At 36.9% G+C, this 21,972-nt stretch overlaps 1 long non-coding RNA gene across 1 annotated transcript in view; it reads left to right on the top strand.

The window, feature by feature from the left end:
* The first annotated feature begins 517 nt into the window (after positions 1-517).
* LOC107982623 (uncharacterized) overlaps positions 518-21,972 on the top strand; it is a 105,604-nt gene continuing 84,149 nt past the window's right edge. The window contains exons 1-2 of the long non-coding RNA XR_010004403.1: positions 518-760; positions 5,030-5,206. This is a non-coding gene — a long non-coding RNA (uncharacterized LOC107982623). The remainder of the gene's footprint in view (positions 761-5,029; positions 5,207-21,972) is intronic.

Here is a 21,972-nt window from a genome sequence, read left to right as displayed (position 1 = left end):
TCTTCTTCTTCTTCTTCTTCTTCTTCTTCTTCTTCTTCTTCTTCTTCTTATTGTTATTGTATGACACAGCAAACAAGATAGATATGCTGGATTTCGTTTCACAAAATCACAAGTCGAACACTTCCCAAGTGTCTAGGACTGTGTGATGTATTTTCGGATGATGCGTGCAGATCCCAGTAGGGTGGCCTTTTGCAGTTGGCAGATCATAATTTTGTCAATGCCTATTGTTTCCAAATGCCAGCTGAGATATTTTGGTACGGCACCCATTGTTGTTGTTGTTGTTGTTGTTGTTGTTGTTGTTATTTCGCCTTTCTCCCCAAGCAGTATCAAAGTGGCTAAACAACATATGGAGCTGATCCTGGTTAAGCTGAAGCTACTTAACATGGCCTTAAAACACATTAGCCAAAGTCACAGGTTGTTCTGATATCTCCCACAGAATCCAGAGCAAACTGGAACTTTGGGTCCATATGAATAGTTGGGCAAGATTTGAGGCAGAACCATCTACAATTGATTGCATAACCATCCCATGTTCACTGGGCTTGGATGGCCTGGTGAGATGGGATGGCACTCACCATCTCATTTTGTTCTCTTCATTTCAGAAGCCAACAGGTGCAACATGAGTGATGCTGATCGCTCATCTCCTGGGAATATGCTAATTGAAATGACAGGGCAATTGGAGAAGGAAGAAGGTAGATGAAGAGGCAATTCCACTTCTCCCCTCTCCTTTGTGGTTCTGATGCCCTGGGCAACATCATCACAAGTAAGAAGCAACCAGCAAAACCCATACCATGTCTGCTCACCACCATAATAAGGAGATGGGAGTGAATAGTACTTGGGTGGCCAGGGCCCAGAGTCTAAACCATTATGATGCAAATGGCATTCACCATTCTGGATCAGTCCCAGGATGAGTGACCAGTTTAAAACTACCCAAGGTAATGGAGGAGTGGAGATAGCATTTTCAGCCTTTCTGACACAGCCCTTTCCACCAAATTATTATTAAACAGCTGCATACTGTATCATAATCCAAAGTAGTCAGCTAAAATAAAGGTGAGGCACATGAGTAGACCAAAGTACTTTCCAAAATGTTCAAAGCCAAGTAATCTCACCAACACCAAAACTGCATGCCAAAACGTATTCTACACACTGGAGAGAATCAGGTTGTAACAATTTCACTGACATTACTTCCACCACCTAATTGATCCAGCCCCCTGCTATTTATGCCACTTTCCCAAGTTTTTGTGTGTGTCAGGAGCAACTTGAGAAACTGCAAGTTTCTTATGGTGAGAGAGAATTGGCAGTCTGCAAGATGCATGTTTGATGTTTTGCCATCCTGTGGGAGGCTTCTCTTATGTCCCCACATGGGGAGCTGGAGCTGACAGATGGGAGCTTACCCTGCTCTCCGGATTCAAACCACTGACCTTTCGGTCAGCAGTTCTGCTAGCACAAGTGTTTAACCCACGGCACCACAAGAGGCTTTTCCAAGTGATCCCACATGTTGACCATCCTCTCATTCAAAAGACTGGATCTCCTCAGTTGAATAACATCAGTCCTTAATTGCAGCCTAGCTGGAATACTTAGTTCCTGGTTTGCTTCCTGAAGCTCCTGATACATTATGTTTATTTAGTTTAATCCTCGGTTAATTCTTGGTTAGTTCTATAAGTTATATTGAGATCATTTTATTTCATGTTTATGTCTTGATTGTTGTTTGTCTGTTTCAGACATTGAATGTTTGCCCTTTTTGCCATTCTTTGGAAACCACCCTGAGTCTCCCCAGGGAGAGAAGGCGGGTTATAAATGTGTTGTTGTTGTTATTTTCCTGTCCTGATTCTGTATCCCTATCTCCTAGAGGCTACTGTTCCTGCTCAGCCGAGGTGGGTTCCCTAGTGTCAGGCTGCTTGTGCTGCTGATTTATGTTAGCCCTTGACTCAGATGCTGAATCCTTCCCCTTCATCTTTGTCCTCAGCACAAACCATCCTAGGAGTGTATTCATTGTACACAGAAGCAGAAGTACTGAATAGGACATAGCACCATTTGGAATGAAATTTCATTGTCATCATCAATGAATTAATAAATAAGATTCTATGGGTTCTATGTTTATTTTAAAAAAAAAGCAGCAATTGAATTCAGAAGCCGAATATTTTAATGTGACACATTAGAGTCTAAGTGTACTGGGGGAAATATGTTTAAGATTTTCACAGTGGAATAAGCAACTTGTAACTTTAATTTAAGATTACAGCTAGACTGGATTCTCTCAGTATTTATCTGATGTTTTCTCTTCACCATTGTTTGTTCCATATACACCAACTCTTTTGGGATCAATATTGAAAGGAATTTAGCAATTTTACCACGGCATCACTTCTGACATGCTTATTTGCTTCTCAGCCAGGCTGGGAATTAATTAACAGTTGTTTATTTGTATAAGGCTGTAAGTAAAGGTGTTGGTTATTTGATTCTCAGCAGGATCTATCAGTGAAAATTGACAAATTCAAGTATTTCACAAATGAGGATGCAGCTTTACTTATATTTAGCATAGAGATGTCAGTACTCCTATGGGAATTGTCATGACTCTTTGAAAAAAAATCTACTTGCTTTCCAGATGATTTGTGTGGATATAGTCCTAAACTGCAAAGGGCAATTTTCTCTTTAATCCATACTCTGTGAGCTTATCCCAACCAAATTCAAATTCAGTATGTATGCGCGTGAGATATATTTATATGCACACACACACACACTTAGGTGATCCCTCATTATCCAAGTATCATGGTCCTCCAAGTGTGGTGTCTTGGTGGTGGGCATGTAGGTGACTGTGGAGTCCTATTCTTAACCCACATGTTCTTCCACAGTGAGGGCATTGGATTCCAGATGGAAGGCGGTCCTGATCAGGATTGGCTTGATGCACCTTCCTCTTGGAACATTTCTCCCTTTTGCTTTTCATTCGTGCTTCTTCAAATTCCACATCCCTGCTGGTCACAGCTGAACTCCAGCTAGAGCACTCAAGGGCCAGGGCTTCCCAGTTCTCAGTGTCTATGCCACAGTTTTTAAAGTTAGCTTTAAGCCCATCTTTAAATCTCTTTTCCTGTCCACCAACATTCTATTTTCCATAATTCATTTGGGAGTAGAGTAAGTGCTTTGGGAGACGGTGATTGGGCATTCGGGAAATGTGGCCAGTCCAGCAGAGTTAATGGCGAAGGAGCATCACTTCAATGCTGGTGGTCTTTGCTTCTTCCAGCACGCTGACATTTGTCCACCTGTCTTCCCAAGAGATTTACAGGATTTTTCAGAGGCAACGTTGGTGGAATCATTCCAGGAGTTGAGTGTGACATCTGTAGACCATCCATGTTTTGCAGACATATAACAGGGTTGGGAGGACAATAGCTTTATATATATATATTTAAAAAAAAAAGCACCTTGGTGTCCCTACGGATGTCCCAATCTTCAAACACTCTCTGCTTCATTCAGAAGAATGTTGTACTTGCAGAGCTCAGGCGGTGTTGTATTTCAGTATCAATGTTGACTTTTGTGGAGAGGTGGTTGCCAAGGTAGCGGAAATAAAAATAATAAAAAAAAACTTCATTTATATTCCGCCAATATCTCCCCAAGGGGACTCAGGGCGGCTTACATAGGGCAAAGGCCGAACTACATAATCAGGTAAAATCAACATACATACAATTTACAATATAACAAAATAAAAAAAACCCAATATAAAACAGAGGTATTATAATAATAATATCGATAAACCATCAATGCAATTCTATAGTTAACATTGTCTAATGTTACACCATTAAGCTGTATTTCTGGCATTGCAGAGGCATTGGCAGGTGCCTGCTGGAACAGCACTTTGGTTTTCTCAATGTTCAATGAAAGGCCAAGCTTCACGTATGCTTCTGCCAAGGTGTTTAGAGTGGCTTGTAGGTCTTCTTCAGAATGCGCACAGACAACATTATCATTGGCATATTGGAGTTCTATAACAGATGTTGTTGTGACCTTTGTTTTGGTTTTCAATCTGCTGAGGTTAAATAGCTTGCCATTGGGCTGATGGATGATTTCCACTCTAGTGGTAAGCTTACCATCAACAAGATGAAGTACCATAGCGATGAAGATGGAAAATAAGGTTGGGGCAATAACACGTCCCTGTTTGACACCTGATTCCACCTCAAATAGGTCACTTTGGAAGCTATTTCTGTCCATCATATCATCATGGAGGAACTGCAGGATGTTCACAAATTTGTCAGGACACCTGATTTTTTGGAGGATGGTCCAAATTGCTCTGTGATTCACTGTGTCAAAAGCATTTGCAAGCTCAATGAATGCCATGTACAGAGGTTGATTTTGTTCCCTGCACTTTTCTTGGAGCTGTCGTGCAGTGAAGATCATGTCCACTGTTCCTCTGGAGGAGCAGAAGCCATTCTGGGAGGATGTCTTCTGAGACAGGAGGAAGGCTGTGTGATCAATAAAAAAACTGTTTCAATTGTCATTATGAAATTAAGGGCTGCTCATGAATCATTTCTAAAGTGTTTCTAATGTATCATAAGAGGTCCATTTCATTTACTATCATGAAGTAACACATTTTTGTTACTATTTCGTTAAGTAATTTTGCCAGTAGGGGGTGCTTCAAAAAAGACTTGTTCCTGACCAAAACATCTTGTTATGGGCTTTTTGGCTCAATTGCACAGAGACAGCAGAGCAGTCGCACTAGAAAGTGTGTCAAAAAAGGCTTGTGTCTGACTGAAACAATTTGTGTGGTGGTTGTTAGCTGGCAACACAGACAAATAGCTCAGCAGTGCACTCAGCAGCCCAGTAGCCATCAAACATTTTCTAAAATGCAGCAAAAAGACAAAACAGTCATAATGCAAAAAGCACACACCCACCGCAAAAAAGAAAAAGAAAAAGCAAAGCAAGCAAGCAAGCAGTGCCTACCAGTACCAATCCTATAGCATGCAAAGCTTCACTCTTCTTTCTCAAGTCAGCCTCAGCTAAAGAAGCTAAAATTTAGTACGCTAATCTCCTTTCTTCTCTCTCTCTGGCACAGTGCCTGCCTGCCTATAATACTACCTTGTCTGCCTGCAAAGCTAAACTGAACCCGGTGCAGAGCACTTTTCCCTTTCCCTGCCTGATCGCAAATGGAGGCTGCAGTGTGGCGTTTGAGAATGGAGCAATGGCCATGGATCCACCTCCCCCCCTTCCTTCAGACCTGATTGGCTGAGAGGTATGGCAACATATTTGGCTTCACCTCCTGGTAGTGTTTTGATGCTGTGTGAATTAAAACTGTGTCACAGAGTTACAACATTTATATAACTTATGAAAAAATACCAGGTGATTTTTTTAATTCTTAAATTTTTGGCCTGGGTGATGCCTGCATGTTGGATATTGCGGTGTATGTATGAATCTAACAAATTAGATCTGACTTACGACAATCAAAATTTTGCACAGCCCATATATACAGATAGATAGATCAATAGAAAAAGCTTTAAAGTTGCTGATCAATAGATAGAAAAAGCTTTAAAGTTGCTGATCAATAGTTAATATCTGGACAGTAGAATAAGCAGGAAAGCAGATATTGTATCTCACAGTTTTCCACTATGGTATATGTAATTTATATAATAAATAGGCATCATTCGTTATGTCTTAAATTTCATCTCTATGTGTAAATCAGCACTTTGAATTTTACATTAATTTCTCCCCCTTGAATCTCTTTCACCCTCTCTGCACTTCGTTGTTTCAGTAGTATTCCACTCAAAATTAAGTAATTTTAATAATTACATAATTGTTACTTAAAGAAGTGTCTCCAACCTGTTTTAGTAAAATCTAACAACCTTGGAATATTCAGATCCCTTTAGGTAAGAACTCTTCTTATTCTTAATTAGTTGGCTTTGATATGAATGATGTAGGCACGAGAGACCTCCCAGACTTTCCTGCAGTCAACAATTCTGCTCTAGTCCTGAACACTCTTGGCTGTGTCTTCCACCTGCAATTTGGTATTCTCTGCTCCACTTTCTACGCCACCTACCTACCACTTTACCAAGCAAGATAACCACTTGTAATAAATCATGTCATTTTGTGATCGATCTAATATCCAACAGCCACAGTTTGAACATTTTTGCATCTAGGGAAAGTTCAATTGCTCTGGGAACCATTCACTGGTCCTCTTGGCAATTCAGGGTATCCGTAGAGCTCTTCCCCAGCACAGCCTTTAGAAAACATCAAGCTTTTGCCTTTCGGCTATCCCTACTTCCCTGCTTTCAGAACCATAGACAGAAAATAGACATTTTATGTATTGATCCTGATGTCTCTACTTAATTATAAATCTATTTTTCAAAATTTTCTCCAAAAGATATTTCACATGACCAAGAGACTTCAAAATGTCCTTAAAATTCAGCTACAAATGAAATTTGGAAAATACTTTAACATAGTATTGAGCAACATACTTTTCTCTATTCAATCAATACAGTTTCCTATATTAGACAAGTGTTGCAATTACAGGATCATCTCATGTTTAAATGAAAGCATGATACAGTGACCTCCTTTAGACAAGGCCTGAAGCTTTGGCCTTTCCCGCTAACAAGTCCTCAGGTACTTTCCTCATTTGTGTTTGTGTGATGTAGGAGACATCTTTGAAGGGATCTGTACAATAAAACTGTTTCCAATTTTCCAGCAACAGCGGGAGCCTTGACCTTATTAAACATGGTAGGAAACACTTTAATACTTTCAACATACCCATCTCACAAAGATGATCTTACTTAATTATCTTTTTCCTCTCACAAGCTGTAATTAGTTTACAAAACTGTATATGTGGCCATTTGAAAGGAAGATTTTGCTGAAATTAGCATGATGGAAGCTACAGTGGCCAGATTGATTAGATTATGTCTACTAATGTATATCATAGCTTAAGTATTTTAATAATACTTTTTGTCTTAACATGTATTTTGGATCCATATAGACAGCAAACAGCAAAGAGCAAAGGTCTGTTTGTGTATCAGTTTGCCTACCTTCCATCTAAATTGTAATTTACCTTTGCAATAATTACCAGGTTTATTAATGCAGGAAGGCAAATATGCATACATATTTTCCTAACTACATTTGTGTGCAGATGCTCGGATATAATTATTTGGAATACTTTCCCCAGACAATCTCATCTGAAACATTATAATATTTTCATCATCAGGTGAAGATCTTTTATTTTCTCCAGAATTTTGGTTTTAAATGCAATTAGTACTTTTTATTATATCCTGCTGGTATAATTTTACTTTTATTATATACTGTTTCTAGATTATCTTTTCCCTGTCTTTTCTGTTTGTATATTTTTAAATCATCATGTCCTCACAACCCAAAGAACCCAAAGTGCCCTATGTGCAGTTTTAAATATTCAAAGAAAATAAAGAGGAATTTATGAGAATTCTGAGGTTGTTTGGCTTTCTTAGCACATAAATTTGGTCTGGATTTTTCCTATGATTTGAACTTTCTGACTATTACTTATCTATTTCTTATTTTTAAAAAGTTTCTTAAAAACCAAATTACTCTGCACTCCACTGACTTTCTTCCACAACATTGTTAAAGTTAACTATTACTTCCTTTAGTTCAGAATCCATGTATCTATAGCAGGGGTCCCCAAACTAAGGCCCGGGGGCCGAATGCGGCCCTCCAAGGTCATTTACCTGGCCCCCGCCCTCAGTTTTATAATATAATATATTGTATATACAGTAGAGTCTCACTTATCCAACATAAACGGGCCAGCAGAATGTTGGATAAGCGAATATGTTGGATAATAAGGAGGCATTAAGGAAAAACCTATTATACATCAAATTAGGTTATGATTTTACAAATTAAGCACCAAAACATCATGTTAAACAACAAATTTGGCAGAAAAAGTAGTTCAATAGGCAGTAATGCTATGTAGTAATTACTGTATTTATGAATTTAGCACCAAAATATCACGATATATTGAAAACATTGACTACAAAAATGCGTTGGATAATCCAGAACGTTGAATAAGCGAGTGTTGGATAAGTGAGACTCTACTGTACATATAATATTGATAGTAATATTATGTTATACAATATAATACTAATAACAATACCATATAATAATATTAATTATATGCTATATATTACATATTATATAATAGTATAGTGGTATAGTTCAATATAGTAATATATGATGCTAATATTGTGCTATGCTAATAATATAATATATTGTATGTACATACAACTGCTCCGAGTCCCCTTCGGGGTGAGAAGGGTGGGATATAAATGTAGTAAATAAATGCAGTAAATAAATAATTAATTTTAGACTTAGGCTCGGCCAAAGTCTGAAATGACTTGAAGGCACACAACAACAACAATCCTAATTAACTTGACTATCTCATTGGCCAGTAGCAGGCCCACACTTTCCATTGAAATCCTGGTAGGTTTATGTTGGTTAAAATTGTTTTCATTTTTAAATATTGTATTGTTTTTTCATTGTTGTTGTTGTTGCACTACAAATAAGACATGTGCAGTATGCATAGGAATTTGTTTGTATTTTTTTTTCAAATGATAATTCGGCCCCTCAACAGTCTGAAGGATTGTGGACTGGCCCTCTGCTTCAAAAGTTTGGGGACCCCTGATCTATAGTATCAACTATTTATTTTGGTCACATTTTCTTTTATCTCATTAGCCTGCAAATTATATTGACTGATGATAAACTTATAACCAATACTCAGTCAATACAGTTGGTGAGGCAATTGTCTTTTAATGTTTAATTCCTCATATTAAACTAGGGCACTTCTAGCCAGTACTCAAGTCTATGCAGAAGTGGTTTTAAATAATCTGCTTTGGTGTGGATTTGAGTTCCCACTCCCCCCCCATTGGTTTTCCCGGGGGAGGGGGGGGCTACATGCCATCCTGATTAAAATCAGGATGGAATGCAGCCACCCCAAAAAACCCCAATTTCACCCTAAAAGTTAAGTAAATATACCTGGCCACTTTCACTTTCCTCCTCACACCCTGTTGGCATGAGGAAATGATGCCTTTTTGCGTGTCACCCTCCTGCAAGATAAAATCACTCAGGCCCCTTCCACACAGCTGTATAAAATCCCACATTATCTGCTTTGAATTGGGTTATATGGACTCAGATAACCCAATTCAAAGCAGATATTGTGGATTATCTGCCTTGATATTCTGGGTTATATGGCTGTGTGGAAGCAGGGCCAGTCCAACAATGAGGCGAATTAAGCGGTCGCTTCGGGTGCAAAACATACAGTCGAGACTGCTTTTTCTGTTGATGTCTTGTAAAACATTATGTTTTGGTGCTTAATTGTAAAATCTTAATGTAATTTGATGTTTAATAGACTTTTTGTTAATCCCTCCTTATTATCCAACATTTTCACTTATCCAACGCTTTTATTTTTCAGTGATTGGTTTGGGGGGGGGGGGTGCCAAAATTCTGTTCGCCTACACTTGAAAAATACCTAGGGCCGGCTCTGTGTGGAAGGCAAGTCTTGATGGTCTTCATGACCATAACAGTGATTTATTTTCAAAACTCTTAAGATATACATGAATCATCTCTTTTAAAAATGCTATTATTAACATAAGTCATCCTCCATATAATTAAATTAAACACACTATAATGTATTGTGTTAGAACTGTATGACAATTTGTCTTAATTCTATGTTTTGTCAAAATACTGAATATATAAAGATAATAAGTATAGTTTTCTAGTGAAATAAAAAAAATGAGAGACAAAGCAAATGGATGGTTGTTGACATGAAATAAAAGTATTCTATCCCCCCCCCAAAAAAAAACTCTACAGACAATGAAACATGTATAGTATTGTAGAACTAGCAGCTGCTGAAACATCACGTACTTTTAAATAATATATGAGTCTTTTTGATAAATTATTTTGGTCTACAGCAATAATGAGACTTATCAAGACAAAAGAACTGCATATCAAACACACACACATTTTACACAATAAAAAGAACAGATGCCATTCTGTTTGAACACTGTTTACGAGTAAATGAAATCAGAAAGAGGGGAATGGTGTTTTATACCAGCATCATTTCACTTTACATTAGATCCAACACTTACACCCAACTGTAGAGTGGAAATAAAATGCACATGTAATGCTTATATGTATCTTGACAATTCTAGGGAAAAGCAAAATAATTCTTCATATATAAAGAACTACCACTAATATATATTGTGTTTTGTAAGATAACATAATAAAATGAGCTTCTTTGCCATATGAGGAGTGAGCAACTTTAGCCTTCTGAATGTGATGGAAGGAACTTTCTTAGGTCTTTTGCTATTAGCTATGACAATTTGGAAGGTCACAATTGCCAACCTCTGCATTTAAATTCTATGTATTACATGGAAAATGGAAAGGGAATGGAAGTTGGGAGCTCCAATAACAGTGGGATGGCTAGTTTGCTTTGTTTGCTTTGAGTTTTAATCCAAACTATAAATAATATAAAGTGTTGTGCTATGTAAACAATAAGATGAATCAAGTTAATTGATAAAGACTCTTGAGATATGGGTGCATTTATTCTGTGGAATTAATACGTTTGATTCCACTTTAATTGCCATGGCTCAATACTATGGAATTATGGAAGATGTAAAGTAGCATGATCTTTAACCTTCATTAGCTGGGTCTACACTGCCATATAATCCAGTTCAAAGCAGATAATCTGTATTCAGAAACTGGATTATAAGGCAATTACATGGGGCCTCTGTCAAAGAGTGCTGGCAGAGAAGGCTACAACTCTCAGGATTCCATTGTACATAGTTATGGCAGTTAAAGTGATATCAAAATCTACAGTGTAGAAACACCCTTATAAAAGGTTGAAATCAATGGAACTTACTTGAGTAGATAGAATGAGGCTGGATGTGTACTACCCTATAGCTGAGGATCAGATCACAGATTATCTTATTTGAACTGCATTATATGAGTATATACTGCCAAATAGTCTGGGATAAGCAGATAATCTGGGATCAGATCCTGGGGTATAGGGCAGTGTAGATCCAGCCTGACTGAGATTTATGCTTTGGGTCTCAAGCCACTATAGGTTTCTTTTTAAGGAGATAAAGTAGCATGGTGATGGTGATGGTGATGATGTCATTGGACTGTAATTGCTAACATTCCTCCTCATTGATTATACTATATAGGGGCACTTCCAGACAGACCCAAAATTTGGGACGCCTCACAATAAACCTGAATTAATCCAGATTAAACTAGGATTTACCAGTTTATCCCAGATTAATTAAACACCTAGAAAGATTCAGACCTTTTGAGATGTGGGTGCTGTGGAAATTTACTCCTAGGATCAAATCTGCAATCCTGGGGGTCAATCCCCACTGCAATCCTGGTTCTTTGAGCTACAAGAGTCTTATTTCCTCCTGGGATTAAGACCTGTCTAGAAGGGCCCTAGAATCACTGGGAATTGCAATTCAGCGATATTAGGAAAGCTTAATGATTTCCATTTCATATTGAATGGGATTAACAAGTCCCATTTATTCCAGTGGTTCTACTCACAGAAGGACTAATTGCTATATTTAACCCATTGTATATTTCTATGATATTGAATGTTTCAAGTACTTCATAGTCATTTTCTTATCAATTTTTAAAGTCTGTTTTACAGATTGTTACTTTAAAAAACCAGTATATCCCAACAATTTATACTATACAGTGTTCCCTCACTTATCGCTGGGGTTAGGTTCCAGGACTACCCGCAATAAGTGGAAATCCACGAAGTAGGGACACTATATTTATTTTAATATTTATACATTATTTTAGTAGTTATACACTATTTTAAGTCTTTATTAACCAATTGTGTGTTAATAAATCACCTCCTTCTCCTCCTGTTGCCGCTTGGGCTCCTTTTCTCTCCCATTGGCTTCTCCTTCCTCCCTTCCTTAGGCTATAAATTGTAAATTTTTATGATTTATAATAGTATTTTAGAATTTATTGAAAAACTGCGAAACACCAAATCCGTGAAAAGTGAACCGTGAAGTAGTGAGGGAACACTGTAGATGAAATTTCTCCCCAGAACATATTTCACATTACAGTTTCCACACTAGTTCATTGTATGGTGGTCATAAAGGATGAACCTGATCATACCCAATTGTGCACCCATACTGTGATACTTTTATAACAACCTTTTTCACCAATGGTGGAAAAACCACCTGCTTTTCTGTGGAAGGAAACGATAACATTAAAATAGATTTGATAGATTTAATAATCTATATTTCAGAATAATCCATCTGTATTTTAGAATATTTTTATGAATGTTGATGTAAATTAATAATTTTTAATCTGATTTATGTGTACTGTATAATTTTTATATGTGTGTTTATTGTAAGCCGCCCTGAGTCCCCTCTCGGGTGAGAAGGGCGGGATATAAATGTTGTAATAAATAAAAATAAATAAATAATAAAACAATTGCAAACATTAATGAAGCATCAGGCTGTTCAACTGTCATTGGAATGGAGCAATAAAAAGCATCCAGTGAAAATAATCAAATCCCCACTATATAACCATAGAATGGTGCTTGAAAAAAAATCCATGTGGCTTTAAGGTGTTAGGCCTCTAAATCCATATTTTTTTCTCTCCTCAAGCATGGATGTATTTTTGATTGCTCCATAGCTATGTTGCAAGGAGAGTGTCCATTAAAATTAAAATGTTTAGTAAAATATTTTAATAAAAAATATATGCATTGAAGTGATTAAAACAGAACATAATAGTTCAATTAAGCAGTAAGAAAAATCAGCTCTCACTCTTCTCAGTTGCTCAAAATAAATGTAAGTGGATGATGTATTATCCTCTAGGTGGTGTTAAAATCCCAAGTCTATGAATTCAGAAAATGTATTTTATGTTTAACATGGTTAAATGAAAGAGTTTGTCAGTTCTAAACAGAGAAATATCACATTGTGATATTCTGAGTTAAAATGTTTGGCGTAAAGGCCTAAATGTTCTGCCTATTAATTGAAGCTTTACACTATGTTTGTTAATCACTCAAACAAATGTAGATTTAATGATTAACTACAACTTACCACTTGGAAGAAGTGTTGTTTTGCAATAATCTGTCTACATTTAAAATATGCATTATGTATTTTCAAATTTACATATGATCTCAAATTTTGCTTAGTTTTTCACAAATATACGTTTTTATATGAAAAGTATTAAATAGATATTTATATTTGGTTCAGTTTTTTTAAAGTGCAGATTAATGTAGAGCAATGATAGCTCTTACTGATGAAGTGAACATATGCTATTCTGGGCACAGATTAGAAATAAGTAAATGTATCCATCTAATAGCAGTGATACTAGTATAAAGATGAGGTAGGTGAGCTATTATCTGGATAAATCCAGAGAAGTCATAATTCAGCCAACTGTATCCCACCATGAACAGTATCCTCTCTATCAGTTCCTGAGATCTGAATATTTCTTATATGCAATCACTGACTAGATTATGAATAAATCCCATTTTTAAATCCTATTTCCATTCAGAAAACAGAGAAACAAATCTTGATGAATTTCCTTCTCACAAGCAAGAAAGTTGTTAAAAAATCATAGTCTTTTAATACAATCTGTAGTTCAGAATGTATTACATGCAACAAACAAACAAGCAACAATAAATAAATGAATTGGCCTTTTATTTAGAATGTAGAAAGCAGACTTTTCTGTACAGGAAGCAGATTCCCAACACAGAAAACTGGATTTTATATGCAGAAAATGTTTTCTGAACAGGAAACTTGTGTGCAGGTAACTTGTTTTCTGCACAGATTCTTTAATGAACGTTAAGAAAAAGCTATTTTTATGGGAATCTTTTTTATGTGAATAGAATGCTGTTTTCTGAAGGTCATGACATTTTTAACATAATAAGACCCAGTGACAAAAATTTTCACGAGTAAAATATTCTCTTGAACAGCATTTTTTTTACACCTGTGAAACCTATTTTTCATTTCCCCCCATAACAATTGAATATTCTTTCCATTTTTTTTTCTGCCAAAAGCAAAATATATTCAAGTATTGAAAAATTCCCGCTGGAAAAAAAAAATTGCATTATGAGAAAAAATTACTTTGGTTAAAAGTAACAAAATGTTCTTGGGATGACATTCAACACTTTGGAGTAACTGAAATGAACTGCTTTCTTATCCAATGCATGAAGTTTGCTTGAATTTCATTGTATTAATTAAAATATATAGCCATTATAATTTGGTTTGAATGTGTGTCTCTTGATGATCTAATTATGCTAAACAAAATATAGATGACTCTGCCCACAAAGGACTTATGAAGACAGGATGTTATGAAGAGGAACTAGCTTTCAAGGATTTTGAGAGTGCTATAAAGCAGTATTAATCTATCTATTTTTACTTGTTCAAGCTTAGCTTTTTAGTAATATAAAGTGCCATCATTAACTATGAAGGAAAGCTACTGCATTTTCATGTGATGATTGTTGCCAAGAGAATTGAGTAGCATTGTTCAAACGTACAATCAAAATTCCACTGAGAGCAATGTCTGTCTTAAATACTTAATCTATGGCATAACCTATGGGATGAGACCAATGTAAATGACTATGTTTTATCAGGATAAGAAAACTGACAAAAAGAGTTCGTAGATAACTTGTTTTACATTATTATTATTATTATTATTATTATTATTATTATTATTATTATTATTATTATCACAACAAGATTAGTCCACAGCAGACAGTCTGCTGGCTGTTGTATTAGATGGCACGTCGGAGACTTCCCAAGTTTCTAGGATTGTGTGATGTATTGGCGAATAATGCACGCAGATCCCAGTAAGGTGGCCTTCTGCAGTTGGCAGGTGGTAATTTTGTCAGCACCGATTGTGTTCAAGTGCAGGCCAAGGTCTTTAGGCACTGAACCCAGTGTGCCGATCACCACTGGGACCACCTTGACAGGCTTGTGCCAGAGTCTTTGTAATTCGATCTTTAAATCCTCATATTGTATCAGCTTTTCCTGTTGTTGTTGTTATTTTCATTGAGGCTTTTTAATTAAACATCATAGGTTTAAGGTTTAATGGCATGATGGCCAATTTTGTTGTAGTCTGGTGTCTAAAATAATATATGTTCTCTTTGGGGAAATTTGAAATGTACAGAGCTGCTTGTAGATGACTGTGTTCTTCATTTTAAAAATACAACACCTGCAGTTGATTTGATAAACCAATATTCATCCACACATATTATTGTTTCATCTATAAAATAGTCACACTTACTATTTATCCATTTTTAAATGCAGTCTACTCTGTGTAGTTGAAGTGCGTAGAAACACTTGACTGTCCTGTGGAAACCAGAAGATTTCACAATCCATTCCAGGTGGCATATATGGGGTGGAACATGACATCTTCAAGCAGTGGTATACATTTCCTTGTTGCTGAAGTTGTAACATGACAGTTGTGTCATAGGGAAGCTCCAGGACACTCTGGGCTCTATTAGGCCTTCCAACAATGCTTAGCTTGACCCTCTGGCATTGTGATAGAATTGAACAATTCTTTCTTCTCCATCATTGTGAAGCATAACAGGCAGAATGTAGCCTATAGGTGTCTCCACAACAAGTTAAGCCCCATCTGCACATGCTGTGAATTCCAGAATGATATAATTTATTAGGCAGAGTGGCTTTAAAAAGCACACCCGTAATGCATTCTGCAACACACATTCACATGGAAAATACATGTTAAATACAGTCAGGAGAAAGTCTGATAAAATGCACTGCAGCTGATCAGTGTATGGATGTTGCAGTGCAGAAATTTGGGGGAAACCTGCACAGCAGTCATGTAAATGGCACCACTTCTGGGAAATTTTGATAAAGGAACCAGATGTGACAGGATATATGGGAAGGAAAAGGTGAAAACAAGCACCATTTTCCTCCCACCCAGAGAAGAAATCACGCCCCCCCTTTTTTTTTAATTGAAAGATGAACTCCGTTGCTGATTCTCATCAAATGGATTGCTGCATATTGGCACATTTCTCCATATGGGGCTAAGAAAAACAAATGTTCTGTTGGATTGATTCAACATGATGAGAGCTTTGTGGATGCTGCAGGATCTTTTTCATGGTTCCCTGAGTGTGTGTGGAGACTCTCTGGAGTGGAACTGGATTTCTTTAATCCACATTTTTATCCAGATGATGTGGTTGTGCAGAAGCAGTTTTAGCTGCATATTACGTATTTTAGGATATTTACCATGGTATGAGGGCATTGGTTATATAACAGCTACCCATCCTCCATTGCTTTCATTTTGTTATCTCAGTTGCAATAATCAAATTATGTAGTGATGTAGCAATAATTTTTGTTTTCTTAGGGACAGCAAATACATATTGTTTTAGAATCATCTGTGATGTCTTTTTCAACCTTGGAATAGGTACAGCATCACCAGATTGCCTAAAAATACATGAATGTCCAAGGAATAACCATATAGCCTTTGAAGAATGCAAAGAGGAGATGCAAATCTTCTTCCTTTTCAGAATGGTTTCTCTGCTTTCATTTACTTAGCAATATGCTAAGTAGCAAGTATAACATTGCCTTCATCATTACATGACCTTTGTGAATTGAGGTATATCAATGCATTTAAATCAGCAGTAGAAAGAAGATTTCTATTCAGTCTAAAAGACTGAAATTCATCCCAAGAGAAGATTTTATATTTCAGCTGATGACTCTTTAGACCTCCTCTTATTTTCTTTAATTAGGTCTATTAGTTGCACAACATTGCTTTGCAGGCTAATTTCTGTCAAAACTAAATTAGTACTAGCACCCTCAAATAAACTGGAGGCTACTTATCAATGGGATTCTTTTGAGAAATTGTAAGGTTCAAAAAGCATTTTTAAAACTTGCTTTAAAGAGAATACTGAAAAAGAATTGGAAAGCAAATTTGGAAGGTAACAGGCCATTCAGAATGATAAATTCAAAGAATGGCAACGCTTGACCAAACCCACACTATATATGCTGTAATTAAACAGTGGCCAACATGTAATTTCCCAGTGAAATTCAATAAAGTAATTTAAAACATATTATGGCTGCAAAAGCAAAGTCATGGCAATTAAGGTTGAAAACAATAATAAAAGGCTATTTTTCAGACATCGATAAGTTCAGAGAGAAGAAAATAAAACTAAGAGCCTTTGATTTTCAACATGAAAACAATATGAAATATATACTGATATTACTACTACCATTGCCACTATTAGTACTACACTGTATTTACATTATAGACTCAGAGTTAGTAGGTATATCCAATGATCATCTAGTCCAACTCTTTGTTAGAATACATAGTAAAAGGATCACTGACAATTTCCAATGAATGAGAGCATACCATCTTCAACGACAGTGTATTCTTACTGTCATGAAATCTTCCTATTGTTTTGTTAGATTCTTTTTCCTCTATCCTGAATCCACTAGCTTCAATCCTATTCTAGAGACTAGATCAGGAGAAAGTAAGCCTTCTCCATCTTCCACTTGGCAGACCTTCAGATACTTAAAATATGGCTTCTCAGACTTAGGCAAACTAAACAAGTCCATCGTCCTCACTTATTGCTCATAGTATTCCTTGATTTCTGGATGGCTTATCACCCTGATTGCTATCCTTGAGGTATGTTCAAGGAGGGCAACCAGAATCATATCCTCCTCAGACCAGAAATAGGCACAACATTTCAGGTGAGCTCTGACAAAAACAGAAATAAGAATTAATATTACTTCCCTAGAGCTCAATGCTATTCCACTCAAAAAAGGAAGAATCAGTATTTCTGAAGACATCCAACAATCAAAATTCTTGGTACAGTTTCTAACCACTATCACTACCTCTCTTGCTATTACTTCTACAGCCCATACATTATTCCATGGAAGGCAAGATTGTATACATGGTTCTTCTTGTAGCCTCTTGACTCACAAATTCAGTGGGATAAAATAGGTTGAGAAATAGTTATTGTTTTATGATGACATTTATGACTTAATGAGAACTTGCAGCATACAAGGTCTCTAGTCTTATTCTGCTTTACCATACTAGTTGTGAAATGAGCTTGAAATATAAATTAACATAATATGGTTGCTATGGTACAAAAGAGAGCTGTAAAAATAGTCATCCCACTGTCTCCCAGTTATGCTCAAGTAATATTTCCAAGAGACAGGACAAAACACACAAATAAAAACAACTTTGTAAGTTAGAAGACAAGAAAAACCAACATGTACACATTATTTTTTTCTGTTAATAACAAGCTACCATTAACTTGAAAAGACAAACAAGCTATGTTGAGAGGGGGTAAGCTTTTGTGCATGTGTGTGTGGATGACCTGCATCCAACCTGGATAACACTGGTATTCTAGCAGTTGAGTTAAAAAAAAAATGAGATGGAGAGAGAGAAAGTAGGAAGAGGGCTTATCAGAGCTCAGGTAAAATACCTATCATTTTCTTTTTCTTCATAAATATGTTCACCATGTTGTCTGCTGGTTTCCTATTTTTCAAAATTACTATTAAAAGGTAAGGACAAAAGGGCTAGTGGTCAAGAGGCATCAGCAACAACATTTTGCAGAGACAGGATTATTAATGGATGGCTCTCATTTAAATATGTAGGCTCATTTCTTCTTAATGTTAAATACTAATATCTAGATCATGGGCCCCTGGTGGCAAAGCTTGTTAAAGCACTGAGCTGCTGGACTTGCAGACCAAAAGGTTGCAGGTTCGAATCCAGGGAGCAGAATGAACGCCCACTGTTAGCTCCAGCTTCTGCCAACCTAGCAGTTTGAAAACATGCAAATGTGAGTAAATCAATAGGTACCGCTCCGGCGGGAAGGTAATGGAGCTCCATGCAGTCATGCCGGCCACATGACCTTGGAGATGTCTATGGACAATGCCAGCTCTTCGGCTTAGAAATGGAGATGAGCACCAACCCCCAGAGTCGGACACGACTAGACTTAACGTCGGGGAAAACCTTTACCTTTACTATCTAGATCAGTGGTTCTCAACCCATGGGTCCCCAGGTGTTTTGGCCTACAACTCCCCAAAATCTCAGCCAGTTTGCAAGCTGTTAGGATTTCTGGGAGTTGAAGGCAAAAACATCTGGGGACTCACAGGCTAAGAACCACTGATATAGATGATTATGATAATGATGATGATTTTTTGGGAAATGCAAACAGACCAAACACAAATGATTTTGCATTGGTCTGTGGTCAGTGAGTGTCAAGGCAAGATGTGGAGCATTGTCTTTATTATATAAAAATATCCTCTTTTTTAAATTAAGAATTTTTATTTGTGTCTTAATTAAGTAATTATGAATATGGTGACATGACTTCACTCAAATTCATTAGGATATCATGAGTTAATTCCTATTCAATTACAACAGCAGTTCAGTGCTGCCATTTATCACCTGCTACCTTTTAAAGGAATTAATCTTAAAATAATGATTGCTTCATTTTTAAGTCCATTAGGAATGATTAATGAATTCATATTCACTCTTTTTTTCCACTTCTCAAAGTCATGCAGTGTACAGAAGAAGCAGTTCACAAATTGCAATCCACTTTCAGGTTTACCCTTTTTGTTGCCTTAATCCAGGTTCACCAGACTTCTGGAAGCAGAGCCATGTTGCTCCCTGGAATTAAACTAGAAGCACAATCTAATGGTAAACCTTTACAGAGTATGATATAGGGAAATGTAAGAATGAAAATTAGCTGACTTTTGGAAACTCATCTGTTAAATATTTCTGCATGCCAATCATATTTCTGACTATCCTTACCACCTAGAAGCAGGGACTGGCAGAAAACCATAACAAGATGGAATGGTTAGCTTGGATAAATGTTGTTAATTAATCCTTTGAGCTCACAGAAGCCCTTAATCATTTAAATAATTATTTTCTGTTGTATATATCATTTGGGATTTCTTATTGTAATGGTTATGAGTTTCAAAATGAGTCTCTGTTTCTTCAAAAGGACGGCAAAGATGAAACAGAGAAAGATACGATGATATTCTTTGGGTGCTCCTGGCAAAGACTGCTGTATTCTTTGTACAATTAACCTTCATTCCCATGTGATTTCACAGGAGAATTCTCCAAGTGGATTACGACCATGATATGTTATTCCATCATTCTGTTTCTACCACTTTTGAAGCCTTATGGATGTTGTCCAGAACCTCTAATACAGTGGTTCTCAACCTGTGGGGCCCCAGATGTTTTGGCCTTCAACTCCCAGAAATCTCAATAGCTAGTAAACTGGCTAGAATTTCTGGGAGTTGTAGGCCAAAATACCTGGGGACCCACAGGTTGAGAACCACTGCTCTAATATAATGTGATGGTTCTTTCTTCAGCAAACCAAATTGTTTTTGTAACTTCTCTTAAAGCTGACTTGTGCTTCTACTCATCTTTTTCTAGATTTTGAAAAGCCAACCTATATGAACCTATTCTGAGTCCAAAAACATTCTGTCTCAGATTCCTCACATTTTTATAAATTTCCCCTCCTCATATTTACCAGCTTCACCACTTGACACAAGCTCAAATACTCTACTTCATTCATCTTTTCTTCCCTTTGTATTCCCTTCAGAATTGTAGGCACCAATGTAAGGAAACAATATCTTTTACTTCTTTCTTCTGTGATCTTGATTCAGTCTCACTGTGGTATAGGTTTGCTTAGTTTCTGAACTTTCTGTATGCCTTCTTCAATAACTACTTTATGAGTTTCCTAATAGGAACAGAAATTGAACCTGGTGTTTCTTATCACTTTGCCCTCTGCTATCACAGCAGTACCTTTTGATGTGTGTGTAGTATTTTTAAAGATGTTAAAATATGGAATACTACCTACATTTTTGAAGCACTGACCTAAAAGTTTTATGGAGTTGCTAATGTATTCTTTTCCCTGTTCTGTCTCATCACAGTTGATGAGATCTATCTTCTAATAGCAAAGTTACAGGTTATTTCTAAAGCACTTGCTTTTAACTTGGTTCAGGCTTTAATGGAATGTTCTGAATAGGTTTTAGCAAAACCTGCAATTTCTGTTCCTTAAATATTAAGGGTTTTATCTCCTAAAAATTGATCCATTGTTCTGATTTCAGATTATTGGTATGAGCAAACCTACTTGTATCAGAGTAAAGGTATAAAAGAAGCTGATAGAATTGTTTATTATACAACCATACTATACAAGCATTTGTGAAGGGGAAATGCCTATAGAAAGCCCCAGATCATGGTGGGACATCCTCAGAACAAGGACTAGTTGAACTCATTTTGGGGCCTGAAACCCCTTCCACACAGCTGAATAAAATTCCACATTTTCTGCTTTGAACTAGAATATATGACAGTGTGGACTCAGATAACCCAGTTCAAAGCAGATATTATGGGAATTTCTGCCTTGATATTCTGGCTTATATGGCTGTGTGAAAGGCCTCTGAGCAAACATGCTGACAGGGTTGTTGTATGTTTTCCAGGCTGTATGGCCATGTTCCAGAAGTATTCTCTCCTGACGTTTCACCCACATCTATGGCAGGCATCCTCAGCCATAGATGTGGGTGAAACGTCAGGAGAGAATACTTCTGGAACATGGCCATACAGCCTGGAAAACATACAACAACCCTGTGATCCCGGCCATGAAAGCCTTCGACAACACATTAAACATGCTGACATTTGTCACCTGCTACCATATGCATTCAGAAGCTACTGGACCAGCTGGATATTGAACCTTAACTGTTTAAATAGGACAACATCTTCAAATACCATTAGGTTAAGGTCTTCAGATTTGGTCATGTGGTGCAGACTTTTATCTCCTCCAAAATCCACTCCAATCACCTGCTACCTTACGTTGCTGCTTCAGTCTCCCTAATGGTAGGGCTGACCCTGGTCAGATAAAGAGCATTATATAGTACACATCTTATATAGTACACTCTGTACATGTGATTTGAAAGTGCCTGAAAGGCAAAAGTCCTACTGATTTACAGGAGTCTGGAATGGTGTCAATATTCTGACACAATTCTGTAGTGTGTGGAGATGAAATAGAAGAAAGGCATGTGT

This window comes from Anolis carolinensis, chromosome 3, assembly GCF_035594765.1.
Source record: "Anolis carolinensis isolate JA03-04 chromosome 3, rAnoCar3.1.pri, whole genome shotgun sequence".
Lineage (NCBI taxonomy): Eukaryota > Metazoa > Chordata > Lepidosauria > Squamata > Dactyloidae > Anolis > Anolis carolinensis.
Note: the sequence above shows the minus strand (reverse complement) of the source record. Positions and strands in the feature narration are given on the sequence as shown.